We start from the raw sequence: 16927 nt of genomic DNA, 5'->3' as shown, positions 1-16927 counted from the left end.
GGAAACAACAAGTAGCTTAAAACAACTGAAGTATCCTGAAGTATTAATGAGCCCCACTGAGTTTTGCTACTGACAAAGCCTCTCCAGGGACTAATTACAGCAGATAATTGGAGGCCATGATTGCACAAACCTCTCAGAGACTCCAAGGCAAAAGCCAAACCCAAAGTCCTTTAAAAAACCTGCAGTCCCTGGGAGCATGAAGGAGCCCCGCAGGGCCATTTCTGAGCAAGGCTCCCCAGGGACTCCTTCCAGCAGATCCTTGAGGCCACTGGGATGTGGGCTAGGGGGGGATGCTGAGGGCAGGACAAGGGACTGACAGTGCCCAGCCTGGCTGGGGTTGTGCCAGGAGGCCCCAGGGCCTCAGGACAAGGTGTCTCCTCACAGCCCTTGGTGGCACAGACCCTGCTGTGCACTGGGGCACAAAGACTTGGCTTCTCTTTGTCCCCACCTGTCATCAGTGCCTCCAGTTCTCTGCTCTGCCTGGGGCCTGGGGACACTTTCTCAGTCGTGTCCCTCACTGGGACCCATTAAAAGTACAAGAAACTTTGGAGCTGGATTCTGACTTAGAGTTTTGGAGAGGTTTCTTCAGCTCCCTCTCAGGGACTGATGTTCAGGGCCTGAGCACAAAGCCCCAGAGGCTCATTAAAGTCCTTGTGCTTTGTCTCTGCTGCTGAGCTGTGCTGGACTCCTCGTAACCAAGCAGAGCTTCAAAAGCACATTTCTCTTGATGAGCAGCTCTTCTGCCAGCCCAGCAGGGCTGGGGCACTGCCTGCAGTCACCCCAGGCACAGCACAGAGGCACAGAGAGCTTCAATCAGTCAGGGCTGGGAAGGTGCTGAGAAGTGCCTGGGGCAGAATCACTGCCAGCCCTTGGCATAGGAACCTCTGGCTGCAGGACAATGCAGCTGCAGCTCCTGGAGCCATCTCCTAAAGCTGGAACATCCCAACGCCTACAGACTCTGTGAGTATAAATCTGGGTATTTCTGGTGCAGGGGAGGTGAAATGCTCATGACGCTCTGACATGCTGAGGGCTTCTGATTAGTCATAGAATATTTCCAAGTCAAGGATTTTGATAAAAATGAGGAAACTTTCTAAGTCTAAGTCAGTTTCCTACTATTGCAGAATGAAAGGTAGTGGGGATGAATATTAAAGGTTGATTATGAAGTCTTTAATATGAATTTTGACAAGTGCCTGAGACATCCGAAGTGTTACTTTTTGTGATCAATAGGTTCACAGGAGATTCCTAATGTGCTTCCAATAGGTTAACAGGAGATCCCTAATATGCTTTAGGCCACTTTGCCCAAGGACAGCAGCAGCATCACCTTTGCTCTTAACCTTCAGGCTCAGTCTGAGCTGTCCTTTCTCCAAGCTGCAAACAGAATCTGCTCCCAGCCAGTGCCCAGCAAACAGGCAGGGTTTTGTCAGACCAAGGAGAGTGCACAGAGATTTGGGGTCTGTGAGTGCTGCCACAGAGAGATCAGGAGCAGGGAAACAACTGCAGTAGGGAAATCTCCAGGAAGCAGAGAGAAAATCAGGCAATGAGAGGAAACAAAACCCAGAAATGCTGTGGCAGGGAGAGTTTAGAGATGTCCACAGGAGCCCCTCCAGTGCAGCCCCTCCCTCTGAACAAGCCCCCTCCCTCCTCTGCCCCCAGCCAAGCCTCTGCCTTTAGGGCCAGGGCTCCAAGGCATGCAGCCCCTCCTGTGCAGGCAGAGCTGCAGCAGAGCGGTGGGGCAGCTCTGCAGCCCTGGGCCCAGTTCCCTCTGCAGAGCACAGGGCTGGGAGCAGCTGCCCAGCACTGGGGGCTCTGGCAGGGGGGCACAGGTGGCTCAGGGTGACGCTGTCCCCACTGCCCTGCTCTGGGCAATGCTGTCAGTGCAGCCAGGGAAGGAGCTGCATCTCCCTCAATCCAGTGCCATCATAAGGACACTTGGAAATGTCCCTGAGATTTCAGTCCAAGCTGGGAGCTTCAATCCAGGGTGCAAACCTGTCTTAGAACATGTCTGAGTTATAAGATTGATGGGAAAAGGCAGAGGTGTTGTGACACTAAAAATGCTGCTGGGCGGGTGAAATGAGCAACAGGAGTCCTTTGGCTACAAATGTGGATCTGGGCTGTGGTGAATCTAACTGCTCACAGCAGTGCCTGGTGACATTTTAGAGGAGGCACGGGAAGGAATCACACAGAATCACAGAATCACAGCATTTCAAGACTGGAAGAGACCTATAAGATCATCTAGTCCAGCCAATGTTCTAACTGTTCAACTAGATCATGGCAGCAAGTGCCACATCCAGTCTTTTTTTGAATTCTTCAAGGGATGATGCCTCTACCACCTCACTGGGTAAATGATTCCAGTATCTGACCACTCTTTCTGTGAAGTATTTCCTTCTTACTTCTAACTTACATCTAGCTTGACGCAACTTGAGACTGTGTCCTCTTGTTCTATCCGTTGTCGCCCGGAGAAAGAGGCCAACCCCCAGCTCACTACAGCTACCCTTTAGGAAGTTGTAGAGAGTGATGAGGTCACCCCTTAGTCTCCTTTTCTCCAGGCTGAACAACCCCAGCTCCCTCAGTCGCTCTTCATATGGCTTGTGCTCCAAGCCCCTTATTAATTTCGTTGCCCTCCTCTGGACACGCTCAAGTAACTCAACGTCCCTCCTAAAGTGAGGGGCCCAGAACTGGATACAATACTCCAAGTGAGGCCTCACCAGTGCTGAGTACAGGGGAAGAATGACCTCCCTGCTCCTGCTGGCCACTCCATTTCTGATACTGGCCAGGATGGCAGTGGCCCTCTTGGCTACCTGGGCACACTGCTGGCTCATATTCAATCGACTGTCAATCAGCACCCCCAGGTCCCTTTCCACCTGAGCACTCTCCAGCCATTCCGTCCCCAGCTTGTATCGGTATAAGGGGTTATTATGGCTGAAGTGCAATACTCGGCACTTGGACTTATTGAACTTCATCCCGTTTGATTCTGTCCATACGTCCAGCCGTTCCAAGTCCCTCTGAAGAGCCCTACACCCGTCTAATAGATCTACACTCATTCCCAATTTGGTATCATCGGCAAATTTACTAATAAAAGACTCTAAGCCCTCATCTATATCATCAATAAAAATGTTGAACAAAGCTGGTCCCAACACAGACCCCTGAGGGACACCACTGGTGACCAGTCGCCAGCTGGATGTGACACCATTCACCACCACTCTCTGGGCCCGGCCATCCAGCCAGTTCTGAACCCAGCAAAGGGTATTCCTATCCAGACCACGGCCAGCAAGCTTGTCTAGGAGTATGCTATGGGAAACAGTGTCGAAGGCCTTGCTGAAATCCAGAAAAACAACATCTACAGCCTTCCCTGCATCCACTAGCCGGGTTACCTGGTTATAAAAAGTGATCAGGTTAGTTAGACATGATCTACCCCTCCTAAATCCATGCTGGCTGGGTCTGATACCCTGGCCATCCTGCAAATTTTGCATGATGGCACGTAATATAAACTGTTCCATTATTTTGCCAGGTATAGAGGTCAGGCTGACTGGTCTATAATTGCCAGGATCTTCCTTTGCACCCTTTTTGTGAATGGGTATCACATTAGCCAGCTTCCAGTCGTCCGGAACCTCACCAGTAATCCATGACTGTTGGTAAATGATAGAGAGTGGCTTTGCAATCTCATCTGCCAGCTCTCTCATCACCCTGGGGTGGATCCCGTCTGGTCCCATAGATTTGTGAATGTCCAAGGATTTCAATAGTTCTATAACTGCCTCCTCCTGGATAATGTGGGGACCATTCTGTTCCCTAAAACCATCAACCAGTCCAGACAGACAGGAGTCTTGAGGGCAAGTCATTTTCTCATTAAAAACCGAGGCAAAATAGGCATTAAACACTTCTGCCTTCTCCTCGTCTGTAAATACTAAATTCCCACCTTTGTCCAGTAAGGAACAAAGGCTGGTCCTACCTTTTTTCCTACTATTAATATATTTATAAAAACATTTTTTATTATCCTTAACAGTGGTCGCTATCCTGAGTTCAAACTGGGCTTTGGCCTCCCTAATTTTTTTCCTGCATACTCTAGCAGCCCTCTTGAATACATCCTTGGAGACCTGACCCTTTTTCCAACTCTGATACATCCTCTTTTTATTCCTAAGTTCTTCCAAGATCTCCTTACTCAACCAGGCTGGACGTTTGCCCCGTTGACTGATCTTTCGGGATACAGGAATGGTTTGTTCCTGCGCCCTCAAGATCTCTGCCTTGAAATAAGCCCACCCTTCCTGAACTCCTTTATTTTTAAGGGCGGCTTCCCAAGGGACGCTCTGAATTAATCTCTTAAACAGGCCAAAGTCAGCCCTCTGGAAGTCCAGTGTACGAGTTTTACTGATGCTCCTCCTATTATCGCCAAGTATTGAAAACTCTATTATTTCATGGTCACTCTGCCCCAAACGACCTCCAACCATCACATCCCCCACCAGCCCATCCCTGTTTGTAAATAACAAATCTAATGTAGTCCCTTCCCTGGTGGGTTCATCTACCAGCTGTAACAAAAAGTTATCCTCCATAGTTTCTAAGAATTTTCTGGATTGCCTCTTTACTGCTGTATTAAGTTCCCAGCAGATATCTGGTAGATTAAAGTCACCAACAAGAACAAGGGTTGATGATCTTGAAACATTGCACAACTGCTTATAGAATAAATTGTCTACTTCTTCTTCTTGATCGGGTCAACGATAACAGACTCCCAATATGATGTCGGCGTAGTCGGCCTTCCCCTTAATTCTTATCCATAAACATTCGACACCTTCTTCCTTTGTTTCAATTTCAATGGCATCGAAGGTTTGCTTAACATAAAGAGCTACGCCACCTCCTCTTCTTCCTTTTCTATCTCTCCTGAAGAGTCTGTATCCAGCCAATGTAGTACTCCAGTTATATGAGTCATCCCACCACGTTTCCGTGATGGCAACTACATCATAGCTTTGCAGCTGTACCATGACCTCCAGCTCTTCTTGTTTATTGCCCAAACTGCGTGCATTTGTATACATGCACCTCATCTGGGCATCTGAGTTCACCCCTATCTTACGTTTGCAATTCTTGGGCCTGTTTCCAGATAGCTCAGCTGGTTCCCATTCCCCCTTCAAGCTTAGTTTAAAGCTCGCTCAATGAGGTCTGCCAGTTCATGAGCTAAAATCCTTTTGCCCTTAACGGAGAGGTGAACCCCATCTGATTCCAGCAAAGAAGATGCTGTAAAAGTTTCGCCATGGTCATAAAATCCAAAATTATGTCGATGACACCAACCCTTAAGCCACTTGTTAATGATACGAATTTTTCTATTTCTTTCATCTTTATCCTCCGCCACCAGAGGGACTGAGCACATCACTACCTGTGCTCCTGCCTTGTCAATTACCTGACCCAGTACCCTGAAGTCCTTCCTGATTACCTTAATGCTCCTCTTCTCAATCTCATCACTGCCAGCCTGAAGTATCAGCAGTGGGTAATAATCAGAGGGCTGAATCAGCCCAGGAAGTCTCTCAGTAATATTTTGTACCCGGGCCCCAGGGAGGCAACAAACTTCCCTGTGGGATGGGTCTGGTCGACATATAGGGCCTTCAGTTCCTTTCAGGAGGGAATCACCTACGACGATTACCCTTCTTTTCTTCTTGGTACTAGAGGTAATAACTCGTGTTGCAGGTGAATCTCCAGGAAGCAGAGAGAAAATCAGGCAATGAGAGGAAACAAAACCCAGAAATGCTGTGGCAGGGAGAGTTTAGAGATGTCCACAGGAGCCCCTCCAGTGCAGCCCCTCCCTCTGAACAAGCCCCCTCCCTCCTCTGCCCCCAGCCAAGCCTCTGCCTTTAGGGCCAGGGCTCCAAGGCGTGCAGCCCCTCCTGTGCAGGCAGAGCTGCAGCAGAGTGGTGGGGCAGCTCTGCAGCCCTGGGCCCAGTTCCCTCTGCAGAGCACAGGGCTGGGAGCAGCTGCCCAGCACTGGGGGCTCTGGCAGGGGGGCACAGGTGGCTCAGGGTGACGCTGTCCCCACTGCCCTGCTCTGGGCAATGCTGTCAGTGCAGCCAGGGAAGGAGCTGCATCTCCCTCAATCCAGTGCCATCATAAGGACACTTGGAAATGTCCCTGAGATTTCAGTCCAAGCTGGGAGCTTCAATCCAGGGTGCAAACCTGTCTTAGAACATGTCTGAGTTATAAGATTGATGGGAAAAGGCAGAGGTGTTGTGACACTAAAAATGCTGCTGGGCGGGTGAAATGAGCAACAGGAGTCCTTTGGCTACAAATGTGGATCTGGGCTGTGGTGAATCTAACTGCTCACAGCAGTGCCTGGTGACATTTTAGAGGAGGCACGGGAAGGAGATCACAATCCACCTGAGAAAGGTTAAACCCCAGAGAAACTCTGAATAGGTCAGAACATCAGACCATCTTCCCTCAGTTATCATCTCGCCTCATAGAACTTGTTCCGATCTCCCTGAGTGCAGAAGCATTGCAGAGGGTTTGAGATCCAAGAATACCAGCAAAGAGATGGGGGAGCTTATAAAGAAAACCTCAGAACTGTTAAACACTAAAGGTTGTGTCAGTGTATTACAGAGGAGGGTACATGGGAAATAGCTTTGATTTTGGTTACGGGTATGTCATCTAACCCTTCCCTGTCCTTTATCCATGAACAGGTCCCCAAGTGCAGCCACAGCAAATGTCCAACAGCAGCTCCATCACGCACTTCCTCCTGCTCGCATTGGCAGACACGCGGCAGCTGCAGCTACTGCACTTCTGCCTCTTGCTGGGCATCTCCCTGGCTGCCCTCCTGGGCAACGGCCTCATCATCAGCGCCGTAGCCTGCAGCCACCACCTGCACACACCCATGTTCTTCTTCCTGCTCAACCTGGCCCTCACTGACCTGGGCTCCATCTGCACCACTGTCCCCAAAGCCATGCACAATTCCCTCTGGGACACCAGGGATATCTCCTACACAGGATGTGCTGTGCAGGTCTTTTTGTTTGTTTTCTGTGCAACAACAGAGTTTTCCCTCCTGACCATCATGTGCTACGACCGCTTCATATCCATCTGCAAACCCCTGCACTACGGGACCCTCCTGGGCAGCAGAGCTTGTGCCCACATGGCAGCAGCTGCCTGGGCCAGTGGCTTTCTCAATGCTCTGCTGCAAACAGCCAATACATTTTCCCTGTCCCTGTGCCATGGCAATGCCCTGGGCCAGTTCTTCTGTGAAATCCCCCAGATCCTCAAGCTCTCCTGCTCCAAATCCTACATTAGGCAATTTGGTCCTCTTATGGGTAGTGCTTTTCTGTTTTTTTGCTGTTTTGTGTTCATTGTTTTCTCTTATGTGCAGATCTTGAGGGCCGTGCTGAGGATCCCCTCTGAGCAGGGACGGCACAAAGCCTTTTCCACCTGCCTCCCTCACCTCTCCGTGGTCTCCTTGTTCGTAAGCACTGGTACGTTTTCCTATCTGAAGCCTCACTCCATGTCCTTCCCATCCCTGGATCTGGCCCTGTCAGTTCTGTACTCGGTGGTGCCTCCAGCCCTGAATCCCCTCATCTACAGCCTGAGGAACCAGGAGCTCAAGGCTGCAGTGTGGAGACTGATGACTGGATTGTTTCAGAAACATTAAACCGCTGGCCAATTTTTTCATTTTGGAGGTTATTGTTCTTTGGGTTTTTTTTCATATTTTCCACAGAGAAATGTCATTTTTTCTGCCATTTCTCATTTTGTTTCCCTCCAACTTCCTTGTGGCCACACACTGTGTCAATGAGGGGCTGCACTCCCGGTGGCCTTAAAGGAACTAAAGGATGTCCCAGCTGAGTTTTCTGCAGTGAAGCCCTTTTGTTGCCTTCTCTGGAGCTGCAGCAGCAATGTCTGTGTGCAGAGCTGGGGGCAGATCAGTGCTGGCCCAGCAGCTGTGCCCAGCAGCAGCAGCACTTGGTGTTGCCAGTGCTGCTGCCGTGGCCCTGCCCCGCTGCCCTGGTGGCCCTGGTGTTGCTGCAGGGCCTGAGTGCTCTTGGGGCTGGGCACAGTCCTGGTGGTGGCAGTGCCGGGGCTGCAGCAGGGACAGGCCATGGGCACTGCTGGGGCAGCGCTGACACCTCAGGCAGACAGGAAAGAGCAGCAGAGCAGGGGCTGATCCATCCCCAGTGCGCTGCACAGCCCAGGGCAGCGTCCCAGAGCGTCCTCACGGAGCTGCCAACAACATCCCCCCTCTGCAACCCTGGCCTCTCCTCCAGCTCACACAGGTGCTCTATCCTTGCAGGCATAGACACGTAAGCACTGCCTGAGGAGCCCTTTTTGCATTGCACACAGCAGGCAGGAGCACTCCCATGCTGTTGCTGTGGGGACACGAACCTGAGGGAGCACAAATGCCGTCAGCCCCTGGGGCCAGCAAGGGCTGGGGGACACCAGGGAAACCACTCAGCTTTGTCCTGGCCTCTGCAGTCAGCCAGAAAGTTTGTTCCCATCAGCTGGGAGTTTCCTGTCCCGCTGCAGACGCTGTTGCTCAGAGCCAGGGCTGCCTGGCAGCCACTCCCAAACTGCCCTGAGCATTTCCTTGGCTTCACCTTTGCTTTCTTTCCTTTGCCCTGCTAGAAATTTCTTTCTGTTGCCCAGCCCTGTTCCCTCCCCTGCAAACAGCCCATCCCTGTTTGCCCTTCCCTCTCTGGCCCCATTCCCCATTGCAGTTCCTGACTTGGCACCATGGGAACGTCCCTTGGGCAGCAGGATCATCCTGCAAGTGCTGTGTGGGATCTCAGCACCTCAGGATGGAGGTGCAGAGTGGCCGAGACCACCCTTGGGGGGCTCGGGAGTCCTGGAATGTTGCCAGAAGTGTCTGGTGGCTGGACTTTGATCCTACACAGGAGACGACACCTGTATGAGGATGGGAGGATTTCACTGGGTGAATGGTGAAGGAATAAGTTAATTAGAGTGTAAAACACAGGGTTTAGGATTTCTGTACAGGGGGGTCTAAAGAAGTAAGATGGAGGAATTGGGGCGTGTCCTGTTCTTAGTCTTCTTCTTGGCCTCCATCTTCTGTGGTGATGGTGGCACTTTGGGATTGGTTATTACTAGAAGTGCACCGGTTAATAAGGGTAAAAGGTATTGGGGAAAAATGATAAATACTGTACACGTAACTTCGGGTATAAAGATAGGTGACCGCCCTGGGGGCTCTCAGTGTGCTCATGGCTGGCTTGCTGTGCAGACCTCTGTCGGGCTGAAAGAAAATCTTTTAGATAAACAATTAATAAACACCGAGACCGAGAAAAGATCAGAAGTCTCTTCTTATCCCTTGAAGCGCGGGCTGTCCAAGGCCACCCTGGGCCTTTCCAGGCCACCTAAACAGCCGAGAAACCGACAGTGCTGCAGGAATTGTCTGCAGGCTCCTGCAGTGCCTCGAGCTGCTCCCTTGTCAGAGGCACCCCAGGCCAGGGGGGCACATCTGGGCTGCTGTGTCTGGCTCTGGGGCTCCCTGTGCTGGACAGTGAGGAGGAGCTGCAGAGGCTCTGCAGGACTGACAGGATGGGCTTTGGGGCTGGCAGGAGAAGCTGAGGGACCTGGGCTGCTGCAGCTTCTGAAGAGGAGGCCCAGGTCTCATTCTGCAACTGCTCCAAGGGTGGTTCCAGAGAATCCCAGAATCAGCAAGGTTGGAAAAGACCTTGGAGATCATCAAATCCAACCTTTGCCCTGACACTGCCTTGTGTCCTCTGAGCCTCTTCTTCTCCAGGATAAACAACCCCAGCTCCCTCACCTGCTCCTCACAGGACTTGTGTTCCAGACCCCTCCCCAGCCTTGTTGCCCCTCTCTGGACACGCTCCAGCCCCTCCATGTCCTTCCTAAACTGGGTGCCCAGAACTGGACACAGCACTCGAGTTGCGGCCCAACTAGTGTTGAGCACAGGGGAAGAATCCCTGCCCTGCTCCTGCTGGCCACACCATTCCTGATCCAGGCCAGGAGCCATTGGCCTTCTTGGCCACCTGGGCATACTGCTGGTTCATGTCCAGCCTGCTGTCTATCAGTCCCTGCAGGTCCCTTTCTGCCTGGCTGCTGTCCAGCCACTCTGTCCCCAGCCTGTAGCGCTGCAGGGGTTGTTGTGGCCAAGGTGCAGAACCTGGCACTTGGACTTGTGACACCTCACCTTGTTGGGTTTAGCCCCTGCATCCATCCTTCCAGGAGCCCTGCTCCCAGCATGAGCCCAGTTGCTGCTCCTGTGTGCTTCCAGTTTCCTTGTCACTCCCAGCATGATCCTGGTCACTTCCCCTCACTCCTGGCAGGATCCCTCTTCTTCCCAGTATGAGCCCAGGCACTCCCAGTCATTCCCCGTTATGATGCAATTTGTCCCCAACATGGTCCCAGTTGCTCCCAGTTGCTCCCACTTTCATCCAGTGTGGTTCCAGTTCTACCAGTTGCCCCTCATATAGTTCCAGTAACTCCCAGTATGATGCCCGTCTCTCCCAGCAGGGCCCCAGGCACTCACACTTGTCCCCAGTAACTCCCAGTATGATGCCCGTCTCTCCCAGCAGGACCGCAGGCACACACACTTGTCCCCAGTTCCCCCAGCATGGTCCCAGTCACCCCCAGCACATTCCCAGTGGCTCCCAGTGTTGTCCCAGTCTCCACCTGCATGGTCTCAGGCACTCCCAGTATATCCCAGTTGCCCTGAACATTCTCCTAGCCATTGCCAGGCACTCCCAGTTCCCTCAGCGTGGTTCAGCTGCCCCCAGTTTTATCCCAGTCACTGCCAGGACACCCCACTTGTCACCAGCATGCATCCTGTCATTCCCAGATGCTCCCAGTTCCTCCCAGTGTGTGCGCAGGCAGCTCCCAGCATGGGCCTGGTAGCTCCCAGTAACCCCAGTCAGGGTCTATTGACACCCACTGTAATCCCAGGAGGATCCCAGTCACTCCCAGTATGATGCCAGTGGCCCCCAGTGTGATCCCAGTTGTTCCCTGTCAATGCCAGCAGGACCCCAGTAGTGCCCAGTATGATCCTCATGACTCCCAGTCTCTCCCAGTATATCCCAGTCAACCCCAGCATGCTCCCAGTCACTCCCACTTCCTCCCAGTTGCTTTCAGCATGATTCCAGTTGCCCACAGCCCCTCCCAGTCAATCCCAGTATGATTCCAGTCACCCACAGAGTGATCCCAGTCTCAGCCAGCATGGGCCCAGCTTCTCCCACTGTGATCCCAGTATGATCCCAGCTGCTGCCAGCATAGTTCCAGTTGTTCCCAGTTCCTGCCACTATGATCCCAGTTTTCTCTAGAATAGTCCAAGTCCCTCTCAGCATTGTCCCACTCACTCCCAGTTGCCCCCAGCATGGTCCCAGCTGTTCACAGTGTGGTTCCAGTGCCCCTAGTATGGTCACAGACACTCCCAGCATATCCCAGTTGCCCCAGTGAGGTTCTGGTTACCTGAGAATGATCCCAGTCTTTCCCACTTACTCCCACTTGCCTCCACCATGATCCCAGTTTCTGGCAGTTGCCCAAAGTGTGGTCCCAGTTACCCCAGTTGTGTCCTTAGTCTCCTTGGCATGGTTGCAGTATCCTCCAGTTGATCCCAGTTGCTCCCAATGTGTCCACATTTTCCTCTCAACATGGGCCTAGTAGCTCCCAGTACCCCTGCAGTCAGGATCCATTCTCACCTGCTGGAATCCCAGTGGCTCCCAGGATGATCCCAGTTGCACCCAGTCACTCCCAGTACAATTCCATTCCTGCCCAGAGTGACTCCCTGTCACTCCCTTTGTGGGCCCAGTTGCTCCCAGTCACCTCCAGCATGGTTCCAGTTACAGCCAGCAGCTTCCCAGTCACTCTCAGTCTGGTTCCGCAGGATCACAGTCATTCTCAGATACTCCTAATACTTTTCCAGTCACTCCCAGAATGATGGCAGTCGGTTCCAGTATGACGCCAGCATGGGCACCGCTGCTCCCATTATCATCCAGTGTGGTTCCAGTTGCTCCCATTTATCTCCACTATGCTGGGGATAAATCACAGGGTTTCAATCAGTCCCAGCATATTCCAGTTACTCCCAGCATGTTCCCAATTAGTCCCAGTTGTCCTCAGTTGCTTCCAGCCTGATCCCAGTTGCTCACAGCCACTCTCAGTCACCCACAGTGCAGTCCCAGTTGCTCCAGGTATGACCCAGTACGACTCCAGTCAATCCCAGCATGGGCCCAGCCTCTCCCACTATGATCTCTATAGGATCCCAGTATCGTCCCAGGCTCTCCCCATATGATCCCAGTCCCTTCCAGCATGGTCTCAATCATGCCCAGTTGCCCCCAGTGTAGACTCAGTCGCTCCCACTCGTTTCCATTTGCCCCCAGCATGGAGTCCCAGTTGTCCCCAGCATGTTTCCTGTTCCCAGTCATCCCCAGTATGGTTACAGACACTGCCAGTATATCCCAGTTGCCCTCAGCATGTCTGAAGTAATTCCCAGACACTCCCAGTGATCCCAGTAAGGTTCTTGTTATCCCAGTATGACCTCAGTCACGCCCAGTATACCCCATTTGCCTCCAGCATGCATCCAGTCATTCCCAGTTCCTCCAGTTTGCTTGTAGCATGATCCCAGTTTCTCTCAGTTGCTCCCAGTAGCCCAAAGTGTGATCCCAGTTACTCCCATTCAACACCAATATGAGCTCAGTAACCTCCAGTATGATCCTTGTCACATGCCAGAACTCCCCGTATGGTTCCAGTATAATCCCAGTTACTTACAGTCACTCACAGTGATTGGTCAAGTATGATGCCAGTTGCCTCCAGCTAGATCAAACCAGTCAGTCCCAGTATAATGCCATTTGCTTCCAGCATGCTCCCAGCTGCTCCCAGTCAAACCCAGTATGGGGGATGATGTGCATGGTGTATTCCCAGTCACTCTCAGATGCTTCCAGTATTACTCCAGTCCCTTCCAGTATGATGCAGAGATGACCCCAGTGTGCTCCCAGTCCCTGCCAGTATGAACCAGTTGTGCCCCACATGGTCCCAGTTGCTCCCTTTCACCCTCACTTTTGTTCCAGTCACTCCCAGTCTCTCCCAGTGTACCCCGGTTCCTTCCAGCACATTCCCAGTCACTCCCAGTTCCTTCTAGCCTGATCCCATTTGCTCACAGCCACTCCCAGTCAGTCTCAGTATAGTTGCACTCACTGCCAGTTTGATGCCAGTCACCTCCAGCATGATCCCAATTCATCCCAGTATGAGCCCAGTTGATTCCAAACACTCCCAGCACACACCCAGTGACTCCCAGTTCCTCACAGCATGATACCAGTTGCTCACAACTGCTGCTGGTCACCCTCAGAATGATCCCACTCCCATTTGCCCCCAACACAGTCTCAACTGCCCCCTGCAGGCTCCTACTCTGTCTTAGTATGATCCCAGTGTGATCCCAGTCTCCCTCATTGTGATTGCAGTCTGCCCCAGGATGGGCCCAGCTGCTCCCAGTATGATCCCAATATGATCCCAGTACAAACCAGTCCCTCCCAGTGATGCCACTCCTGAGATCCCCCCCCTCTGTGTTCCCCCCTCCCAGATCTCCCAGGAGGAGCCCCAAGGGCTGGCAGTGGCCAGGCAGGGTCCCCAGCAAGGCCCAGTTTGGATGTGCAGCCCCCAGTTTTCCCAGTTTGCCTCTCCTTTTGCCCAGGTTCCCCCCACCCCCAGTGGCTGGGAGCAGCTGAGAGCCTCGTGCTGCCCATCCCTACCTGTCCCGGCTCCATCCCCGCTCCTGCCACGGGCTGCGAGGGCTGCTGGAACGGGGCACTGAGGGTGTGGCTGCTGCTGGGGGAGGAGGAGGGAGGGAAAGGGAGGGATGAAGGAGAGCCACAATGGATGGAAGTAGGGGAAGGAGGTGAGCTTAGAGAGGAAGAGGAGGAGGGATGGAAGAGGAGGAGCTGGAGCAAGAGGAAGAGGGGGGACAAAGGAGGATCAGGGAAAGGAGAAGGAACCATGAGGTCGAGCACTCCCTGAATTCGTAGCCCTCACCCGTGGAATCACCACCCCCCATCCCACAGGTGCCCTGGGAGGAGGAGCTCAGCCCAGATATCCTGGGGGTGTCCCTGGGTTGGGTTTTTTCAGGGGCATGTTTGGAGAATTGAGAACTCCAAAGCTGGTTTGAAAAAACCCCTTGGGGGGACACTGGAGATCCCGGTGGCGGCTGCTGGCAGAAGCAGTCTGGAAAAGCAGAGTCCTGTGTCGTCCAGGAGCCCAAAGTGGGGAGCCCAGAGAGGGAGGAGTGCCACCATGGGCAGGACCCTCAACAGCCTGGAGAGGGGCAGGGGGGACTCCATGGAGCCCCTGCACTCCAAAGCAGAGAATAAGGGGAGAAGGGACCTTGGGGCCGGAAACCTCTGGCATCCCTAAGTGGGGAGATAGAAAAGGGGGAACTTTTTGGATTCCTGGGACTCCCAGCATCCTAGGGAAGGCAGGGATGGAGTAGATGGGGGACCCCCAATACAAATGGGACCCCAAGCAGCTGGGACAGGGGGGAACCCCCAAACACCAAATGGCAGAGACCAGAGCAGAGAGCTCTTGGGAGGCATTTTCAGGGCTGAGTCTTGGTGCTTGGGAGGTTTTTCTGGTCACCAGATGGCTGGTGACTTCTAGAGATGGACTTGGGCAAAGAGACCTTCAAACTCACTGTGCTCATTCCTTGTTTTCCCCCTAACCAGGATTTCCCATTCCCAAATCTTGGCCACATGGAGGAGGAGGAGACTTTGAGGAAGAGGAAGATCCCAGACACACCAAGGCAGATAAGGAGCAAGTCAGTGCCCCTTTCCCCCTCTCTCCTACTCCATCTCCCAGCCCAGCATGGCCCCCGGCTGCAGGACAACCATGCTGCCATCGCCGTTCTTCCGGGGATGCACTGGGGGCATCTCCTTCCCCTTCCTTCTGGCAAGGAGGCAAATCCCATCCTCTCCTTGTCCTTCCTCCCCCAAACAAGGAGCTAAGGATGGAGACCAGGGAGGAAAAATCCCCACAGCAGAACCTCGTGGAAGAGGCCGTTTTGAGCGGCTCCATGGAATCCAACAGGGAGGAAAATCTCTGGAGATCCCACAGGAGGAGGGGCTCCTAACCCAGCCCAAGGTGCTCTGAGGAGGAAAGACCCACCCTGGGCCAGGAAGGTGGACAGAGCTTCAGCCAGAGCTCGGAGCTGGTGGTCCATGAGCAGCTTCATGATGAGAAGCCCTACAAGTGCTTGGAGTGTGGAAGAGCTTCAGGCAGAGCAGCACCCTGATCCAGCACCAGATGATCCACACCGGGGAATGGCCCTACGAGTGTGGGGAATGTTGGGAGGGCTTCAGCTGCAGCTCCGCCCTTGTCATCCACTAACACATCCACACTGGGGAGAGGCCCTATGAGTGTGGGGAATGTGGGATGAGCTTCAGCTGGAGATCCAACCTGATCCGCCACCAGAGGACCCACACCATGGAACGGTCCTACGAGTGTGGAGAATGTGGGAAGAGCTTCAGGCAGAAGTCCCACTTGAACCACCACCAGAGGATCCACACTGGGGAGGGGCCATACAGATGTGGGGAATGTGGGATGACCTTCAGTTGGAGGTCCCAACTGATCATCCACCAAATGATCCACACTGGGGAGAGGCCCTGTGAGTGTCCTGAGTGTCAGAAGAGGTTTCAGACCAGCTCCCATCTCCTCAAGCACCAGTGGATTCACACAGAGGAGAGGCCCTTCCACTGCCCCAACTGTGGGAAGGGCTTCAACCACAACTCCACCCTTGTCAGGCACTGGTGCATCAACACTGGGGAGACCGTACGAGTGTCCCCAGTGTGAGAAGAGCTTCACCCAGAGCTCTCACTTGACCAGACACCAATGAAGGCACTGGTAAGAGCAGCCCTGTGAGTGTCCCAACTGCAGGAGAAGCTTCATGCACTGCCTCAACTCCATACCTCATTGGAGAACCCACCAATGTGGGAAGAGCCCTGGTGATCCACATTCCCTCTGATCCATGTTGGGAAGACACTGGGCTGGTTATTCTTTTGTTTTGGCCCTAATTTTCTTAGATTTAATCTTCATCCTTTTAAACCAGAGAAAATTGGGGTAAAAATCAATAAATTCATCAAAGGCATCTAAAGCCTCACTTTTTACTCGTGTTTCAGGGGAATCTGGGATTCGGGGAGATAATTGGGAGGATTTGGGGTTTTGGGGTTATTTGGTGTACCTGTTTCCCATTTCTTGGCACTCAAAGAGACAAGAGAGTTCAATCTGTCACCTCAATGCCACTGAAATCCCACCCCAAAATTCCTCAATTCTACAGTCCCTCAGTGTGGAATGGGGTTGGAAGTGGATTGGGGAAAGAGGGCTTCAAATCAGGTGGGGTGAGACGGGCACTGGGTGGGACAGAATGGGTGGGATGGGGTTTGGGAGGTGGGAAATGGGGGGACATATGGCTTGGGAAGGGGGTCATGATGTCCAGGAGTGGTGGGATGTGTTGGTGTTGGGATTGAGGAGGTGGGCTGGGGTCTGGAATGAGATAGCCAAAGTTTGGGGATCATGAAGGGAGGGGGAGCCAGTTACTGAGTGAGTTTTTTGATAATCCACATTCCTGAAGAGATTTTGGAGTATTTCATGTTTCTGAGGAGGTTTTGGGGCACTCCCCAGCTCTTGGGGGTTTCCTGAGAGCAGCTCCATGGAGCCCCATTGCCAGGGGTGGTTGCCTTGGGCATGATCTCAGAGTCTGTTGCCTTGGTGCTGGAGAGCAGAGAAATGATGAACGGCCCCAGAAATCTCCAGTGTGTGTTTGGGGGCAGGGAGAGTTCTGCATAGGTGGGGTGGTCACTGCCCCACCCCAGCCACTGCAGCCTCTGGTGCAGCCCCAAAGTGGCTGCCAAGCACCCGGCACCCCGAAAACCCCACCTGAGAGAGGGACCAGAGCAGGGCAGGCTGTGACACTGGTGTGACACTGAAACATCCCACGGCTCCAGAGCTCACAGCAGCTGAGATCCAA

At 53.0% G+C, this 16927-nt stretch overlaps 1 pseudogene; it reads left to right on the top strand.

Annotated features, from left to right (window-relative positions):
* The window catches only part of LOC131570464 (zinc finger protein 420-like), a 332388-nt pseudogene extending 316734 nt beyond the window's left edge, over positions 1–15654 (top strand).
* The last annotated feature ends 1273 nt before the right edge of the window (positions 15655–16927 follow it).

The sequence above is a fragment of the Ammospiza caudacuta genome, chromosome 35 (assembly GCF_027887145.1).
Source record: "Ammospiza caudacuta isolate bAmmCau1 chromosome 35, bAmmCau1.pri, whole genome shotgun sequence".
Classification (NCBI taxonomy): domain Eukaryota; kingdom Metazoa; phylum Chordata; class Aves; order Passeriformes; family Passerellidae; genus Ammospiza; species Ammospiza caudacuta.
The sequence above is the reverse complement of the archived record's forward strand: the minus strand, read 5'-3'. Positions and strand labels throughout refer to the sequence as shown.